We start from the raw sequence: 7,267 nt of genomic DNA on the forward strand, positions 1-7,267 counted from the left end.
GGAGGCTGTGCGCACCCACCATGGAGGTGGCAGCAGCTAGAGAGGTGGGTGAGCTGGGGAGCCGTGGGTAGCCGGCTGCAGGAGTGCTCAAGAGTGGCCTCGTGCCAAGGAACTTGTAGCCATTTTAGGAGGAAACCCAGATCCCTGGCCAGGGGTTCAGCTTCAATTTCAATAACTTTATTGGTGGCCTTGCTTGCCCAACTGCCAACGACCAACACTCCCGTGGTGCCCGGAAGAGGGAGCGCATCGCTGGAGGTGATCGGGGTGCAGGAGTGGGCGTGGTACTGCAGGGGAGTCCCGAGGGCGGGTTTCCAGAGTGGGGGTGGCGGGAGACCCTGGGAGCTTGCGGGAGTTCCTGTAGGTGATGAGGTTGGGGACCATGGGGCATGGTTTCCTGTGGCGGGGATTCGCTTCCCGGGTCCCCAGGCTCAGAGGCGGGGCCGGGGTGCCCCTCACTCGGCTACTGGGTTGTTTGTTCCCCACCAGTTATAGCTCTCTGCACTAAGTGGCCCCCGAATCAAGCTGCAGCCATGGGAAACACCACCAGCGACTGGGTGTCTGTGGAGTGTCACCGCACCATGGCTGCATGCGCAGAAGGCAACACGGCCATGCCGCGGGCAAGGAGCATAAGATCATGGTGGGGAGCATCAGCGACCCAGGCGTCTTCAGCCTGCTGGACTGCAAGGTACTCATCTCCGCGCCCCCTACCGTGGTGGTGCAGCTGCTACTTGGCTTCTGGACTCCTCCTCCTTTCCTTGGCTCCTTTTCAACACACTAAACTGAGTTACAGGAATATATTTTTTTTTAATTAAAGGCATATTCCGGGGAGGGAGGCATTGAATCGTAAATTCTTCTTGTGATGCTGCCTCAATATAAGGCAGACGTGGAATTTTTTTTTTTTCTTGGTGGTTTGACTAAGCCTTGAGCCACATATTTAGGGCAGGAACCATAGACTTCTCCCCCGCCCTCACCATCCTTGATTCTTCTAACAATTTATAGGTTGTAAGCTTTGGTGGAAAACTTGAGGGGTAGATTGAGCCACTGGCCCTAGCACAGTTGCTTACATTTTCCTTGAAATGGCTAAGTGATTTTTTTCCCTGGAATTTTCTCTTTGTTTGGATCCTTTTTGCTCTTTTGGGAACTCTGCACTTTAGATTATTTTCCTCCTTGGCATGGCTGTGGGCACCCACCACTTGTTAACTAGAATACTGTGCCTAGACTTGGAGATCAATAAAGGGCATCATTTAGTTGACTGTTCAGTTTTTGTCCTATATTTTGTAGTTGTGGGTGACTATGCTTTCAGGCCAGCTGTGCTTTCAGGCCAACTTCTCAAGAGGGAGAGCCAGTGATTCCCAGATAGCTCCACTCCACAGTAGTCCTTTAAAATTTTTCCTTAGCCTACAACAACAATTCATTTCTTCCCTAAAAACCTTGCTTTCAATTGAAGGAGTTACAGGAAGAGGTCAATTGTGTTCCCCCCTAACAGAAAAGGCAGATGGAGCTGACAGCAATGTGATTACCATTCTAATGTTTCTAATAACTTAGAAGGGTCAGCATAAATTCATTTAATTCTTTCTGGTAGGCTGTTCAGGGGTGAAATAGAAAAATGGAGGGATTGAGGAAATTGGGAGATATGTTTGAAGCTTTATAGAGAAATTAGTTTTATTTGCCACAGAAGTAGTACATGGAATTTGGATGCTATGGTTTATTTTATTTTATTTTATTTTTTTGGATCCCAATTGAGAACATCATCATAGAGGGAGAAATAGAGTGGTTGAAAGGGGGATTTCATGGGACTTTTTCTCCATTCCTTTCTTTCCTCTCCCACTTCAGAACTTCTTCCTCATCATGTGGTCTCTCTACCCAGCTATCTGTATTTACTTCTTTAAAACTTTCCCAAGGTGATCAACCTCATTGTATTTTTACCCCCTTTCCTACATCAATCACTCAGGATTTAAGTACATCATATTTGTCAAACCATGACTGAAGTCATTGGTATCCTGAATTAAAGCCAAATTGTTCTGTGTGAATTTGGGCCTATTCTGAATCAATCTTTCCCTGACTCCATTCTTGCCATTTGGAAAACAAGAAAATGGTTCATATAATTCTTATGGTCCCATGCAAATCTAAGGGTTTTTGACCGACCCTTTTCTTCCGTGTTGTACTATAGCCTCTTCAAACTATAATGTTAATTGTTGTTTTGCCTCTTTTATCAGTGGTTCTGCTGTTTTACTAAAAGTAATCAACCTTTTTTATAGTCAGCTGCATTCAATCCTACCACAGAAATGTCATGTAATAAGTGGAAGGTCTTTGCTCCAAATGTTGGAGCATTCGTAGTTTGTGGCTTTCAAATTCTAAATGAAAATCCTAAGTTGTAAAATAATTGATAGAAACAGTGGCAGTGGGGGCTCCATTGGATGCCAGCCTTTTGCAGCAGACTAATTCAGTGGTTCTCAATCTTATTTATGTATTGGAATCACCTGAGATTTGTTTAAATGCTTTATGGAATATTTGAATCATTCACAAAGTAGGGAGAACAGTGTAAAGAACCCTGTGTACCTCTTACCAAGTTTAGATATAGATAAAAGCATGAATGAATGTATATAATCCATACCCTAATCTACTATTCCTCCACCAATTTTTTCCACCAATTTTTTGAAGCAAATTCCAGATGTCATAACAAATTATGATGTACCTCAAAAGAAGAGTTTTTTTTTTCCCTCTATTTTAACATAATCACAGTCTTATCAGGGATGATTTTAAAAATAGATTCCCAGATCCTATGTCTGAATCAGAATCTTAGGTTATTCTTAGGCATATGCAAAAATTCCTGTCTAATGCAGCCTGTCAGAATGCATTACTTTTAGAATATGGATACTAGGGTTTTTCTTATGCTAATTCCTTGTAATATTGTAAAAGCCTCTTCAGTTTTTTTTTTTTTTTCAGATTTTTTTCTTTCTTTTAGTAAATTAAGTAATTAATCTGTGCTTCTGGGGCTGGAACCCAAGGCCTCATGCATTCTAGGCAAGTGCTTTATCACCAGGCTACATCCCCAGACCTTGAATTTTACTTTAGATCATGTGCCTAGTTTCTCAGACTGTAGCTTTGAGGAATAGTGAGAGACAGTATGGAAAGTAGACTTTTCCATTCCCCACCACCACCACACACAAAAAAAATCCTAAGTAAATTAGCTGGTTTTTTTTTTTTTTTTTGATGCACTTTATTTTGTTTGGTAATATCTTTACTTAACAGTGTAAAATACTTTTTACCTGTTACCAGTTTAAGGCAGGGCTTAGCAAATATTTTCTGTTAAGGAACAACATGATAAATATTTTAGACTATGTAGATAATACAATCTTTCACAACTGCTTCCACAGTGGCATGAAAACAGTTGTAGATAATAGGCATACAAATGAGTGTAGCTATTTTTCAGTAAAAACTTTCTAAAAGCACCTGGCTTACTGGCTGCAGTTTGCCAACTACTGGTCTAAAGTTATGGTAATAAAAAAGAAACAAACAAACTAAGGAGTGAATATTTTTCAGAATCCTGCAAACTTTATTTGATTATATATTTTGATTATATAATTGTTTTTGTTAAAGGAAAATGTTTTTATTGTCTGTCACTGTTTGAGGTGCCAAAATTTGCATTCCTGTACCTCAAATAAAATAAAGCTGTCATAGGTGAGCAAGTATGATTTCATAACCACTTTTTGGTTCTAGTACTGTCTCTCACTAACTAGGCCAAGTCCTCTACCGCTAAGCTACATTCACACCCACTATTTCTCCATTTTATAAAATCAGTGGTCTTTTTAAAAATTTTTAATTAATTAACTGATTAATCTGTATTTGTGGGGCTTGAATCCAGGGCCTCACATAGGCTAGTCAAGTGCACTGGCACTGAGCTACTTCCCCAGACCTTTAATATTAAATGTTTAATGTCTCTTCTTTTTGTGACTTATCTAAAGTAGAGTTTATAATTTTTTCATGAAGTTTGGTATCTGTAACCTTCCTTACAGTTGATGTTTGAGATCTGTTTATAGTTGCTTGTGAAAAATATATACCTGACTTAATTTTTAAAAATACAGCCATCTTTGGTCTTCAATTTTTTTTTCTCTTTTAAGAGGTACTCAGAAGTGTGTTATAATTGCCTGCCTATGAATTAAACTGGCAGTAGGGAGTAGGGTTTTCTTTTTCTTTTCTTTTTTTTTAAGGGCAATTTTGAGACTCTGAAGGGTAAGTAATTTATGCAAACTCAAAAGTTAGAATATGATTTATGCTGCACTTGAACATAAGCCCTTTGACCATTTTTGGTTCAAGATGAGTTCTTTTTCTGTGGTTTCTAAAAATCTGATTTATTCTAATTTTAAGGCTTATTTACTTAGCTGAAGCCTAGCACCTCTCACTACTCTAAGAAGGAGAATGATCTTTTGTAAGAATTCTTGGGTTACAATTTATTCTACAGATAACCTATTCCTTCTTACAGCTCCCTGGGGGCAAAGAGTTTGTATCATGGCAGCAGGATTTGCATGACTCCATAAAGCCCACCCAGCAGGCCCAGCCTACTGTTATCCACTGGTCTGAAGGAGGCAAGGAGGTCTTCATTTCTGGGTCTTTCACTAACTGGAGCACCAAGATTCTGCTGATTAAGAGGTGAAGATAAGTGTCTTGGTTGAGTCTGAGGGGTCCAGGAATAGAGCCTGACCTGTTATCCTTTCTAATAGAAGTGAACAGGCTGGACTTCCCATCTCCACCCTCTAGATGCTTTCTTTGGAATATGTCCTATTCTGTGATCACTTAGTATCTATGGCATTATTTTTTAACCTCATTGTGAGTCATATGCATTACCACTTAGAATCTCATTACCTCAAGAGAATTTATAATAGCTTTGTGGGTGTATTCTTTAGGATGGTGTTACACAAGTCTTTCTATGCTTGGAGGAAGCCTGTAACTGACAGAATCTTTCTGTTACTTCTGTGCTAAAGCAAAATGCACTGTAAAATTAGAGGTGGTAGTGTTATGTGGTACTTGCAGAGCAATGATGAATTAACTGATTATTAGAATGGCCCAGATAACCAGATAGGTCATTTTCCAGTAATGGCTCACCAAAATATGGAAAGTATCTTAAGGACTCCTATATCCCAAGTATGTTAAGGTGCTTATACTTGTGAGGGTTCTGTTTTGCTAGAGCAAAATAGTTATACCAAGGTGAACCATTTTGGGAGATCATTGGCTATTTTTTTTCTAGGCATTGGCTTAAGAAACAAAGTTGTTGGAGGGGTTGGAAACATATGTCCAAGATGATATAGATAAAGAGATTGGATGTATACATTATTTTTTACAGAAGGGACACAGTGGCTTAGGGATATGGGAAGTCATTGGCATAATACTATAATTACCACTTGGTTTTCTATATTCTGTCTTCTTAAGGGAACTTGACTGACCTTCTGTTTTTTTCTACAGCCATAATGACTTCATTGCCATCTTGTATCTCTCTGCTGGGAGAGAACCAATACAAGTTTTTGTAGTTGGACAGTGGGTTCATGATCCATCAGAGGTAAGGCTTTGATTTCCAAAGGTCACCATGACTTAGCAGCCTCATTTTAACTATCATTGCTCTCTGAATTGATGGTAGTAGTTCCCTTACCCTAAAGAATTCCTCTCAATAAAAGATGGAGATGCTGAGTATGACCATTTGTAACCTTTAATAGATGCAGAGAGGAGGATGGGTGGAAGAGAGGGATTTGAAAAGGGAATTCAAGAATTTTTTTTTCTGCTTATTGTTTCAGTCTATGGTTATGAGCCAGGTTGGCAGGATTACCAATTTGACCCATGTCAAGAAATCTGATTTTGAGGTGTTTGATGCTTCAACAAAAACTAGATTCATGGAAAGCTGTGAGACATCTTGTTGAAGTAATTTTATAATATTTGCTCTCTTTTGCCTTGTCTTTCTTGTAAAACTGAAGTGGTTTTTAAATTTCCTTCTTGAAAGTAATTTTTTAATTTTGTTTTTTATTTTCATTTCTTCTCAGCAATCTTCTGAATCATTTATATATGTGCACATATTTCTTATATAAACATTTAGATCCTATTCTTTATACCAAAAAAGTCTCAGTCTAGTGTAATTTAACTTTTTAACCAAGTATCTACAGTAAGACATTTATTTTGCATTGCAGCCCAATACACGCATACACAGATATACAGATGTGTAATATGTGGTATAATGTTTGCCTTTATTCCCTGCGATGTTTTCTTTTGTTTTTTAAAAATATTTATTTATTTAGGTACTGAAATTGAACTCTGAGACCCTCTACCAACTGAGCCTTAAACACAACCCCATTTATTTTGAAATAGGGTCTCACTAAATTGCTGTGACTGACCTTGCATTTGAGATCCTCCTGCCTCAGCCTTTTGGGTCACTGGGACTACAAGCATGTGCCACAGAACATGGCTGCTATTGTATTTTATACAGACCAGTAGTGGGCTATAGCCTATTGTTTGAAAACTCTTTCTAGTAATATTTCAAGTTTTCCATTGACCTGCGGTGTTATCATCCAGCAGAGACTAGATGTGCCTTGTTTGTCTTACTAAGCTGCCTCAGCTTAATCTGCCAGTTTGATAAATCAGTTGTAAGTTCTGTAGTTTTATGAAACCCTACAAGTATAGTAGTCATTGGGGAAAAGTAGCTTAAAAAACAACCACACACACAATATCAGGCAATTCTTTTGCATATAATCAAAATTTTGTAAATTTTTGATTTAAAAAATTTCCTAGTATCAGAAAAGATCTCTATATACTTTTATTTTATTTTATTTTATTTTTTCTTGCAGTACTGAGGATTGAACCCAGGACCATGGGCTTTCAAGACCACTCTATCAGCTGAGCTAAATCCCCAGCTCCTTTTGTTTTCTATAATATTATTTTTCCAAGACCTTCATCTCTACTTAATTTAGTATGTCAGTAATGCAAATATTCTCCAAACCACATTCATAATTACCATTTTGCTACTTTACAGTAAGAGATATTCCTGTCTAAGGAACTGTGCACTGTATTTATACGGAGTATTCTCACTTTGAATTCAAAACTTGCCTCTACTGCTAAGTAGTTTTACCATTGTGGACAAGGCCCTCAATTCTTTTGGTTCTGTATTCCATAACAGTAAAATCAGGGGTTGGACTCAGTGTTTCACAGCACTCACAAGTTCTGAAGTGGAACATACTAATAATCACAGGGCATAAGGGTGACATGTTGTTTCCAAAACTGCATAGTA

General features: G+C 38.7%; 1 pseudogene across 1 annotated transcript; it reads left to right on the forward strand.

The window, feature by feature from the left end:
- Nucleotides 1-226: 226 nt before the first annotated feature.
- On the forward strand, nucleotides 227-5,909 carry LOC306652637 (5'-AMP-activated protein kinase subunit beta-2-like; annotated as a pseudogene). The gene is made up of 5 exons: nucleotides 227-264; nucleotides 493-685; nucleotides 4,484-4,650; nucleotides 5,461-5,554; nucleotides 5,787-5,909. The product of its transcript is annotated as a 5'-AMP-activated protein kinase subunit beta-2-like (transcript).
- The last annotated feature ends 1,358 nt before the right edge of the window (nucleotides 5,910-7,267 follow it).

Source organism: Sciurus vulgaris (genome assembly GCF_902686455.1).
Source record: "Sciurus vulgaris genome assembly, contig: HiC_scaffold_370_arrow_ctg1, whole genome shotgun sequence".
In the NCBI taxonomy this organism is placed as follows: domain Eukaryota; kingdom Metazoa; phylum Chordata; class Mammalia; order Rodentia; family Sciuridae; genus Sciurus; species Sciurus vulgaris.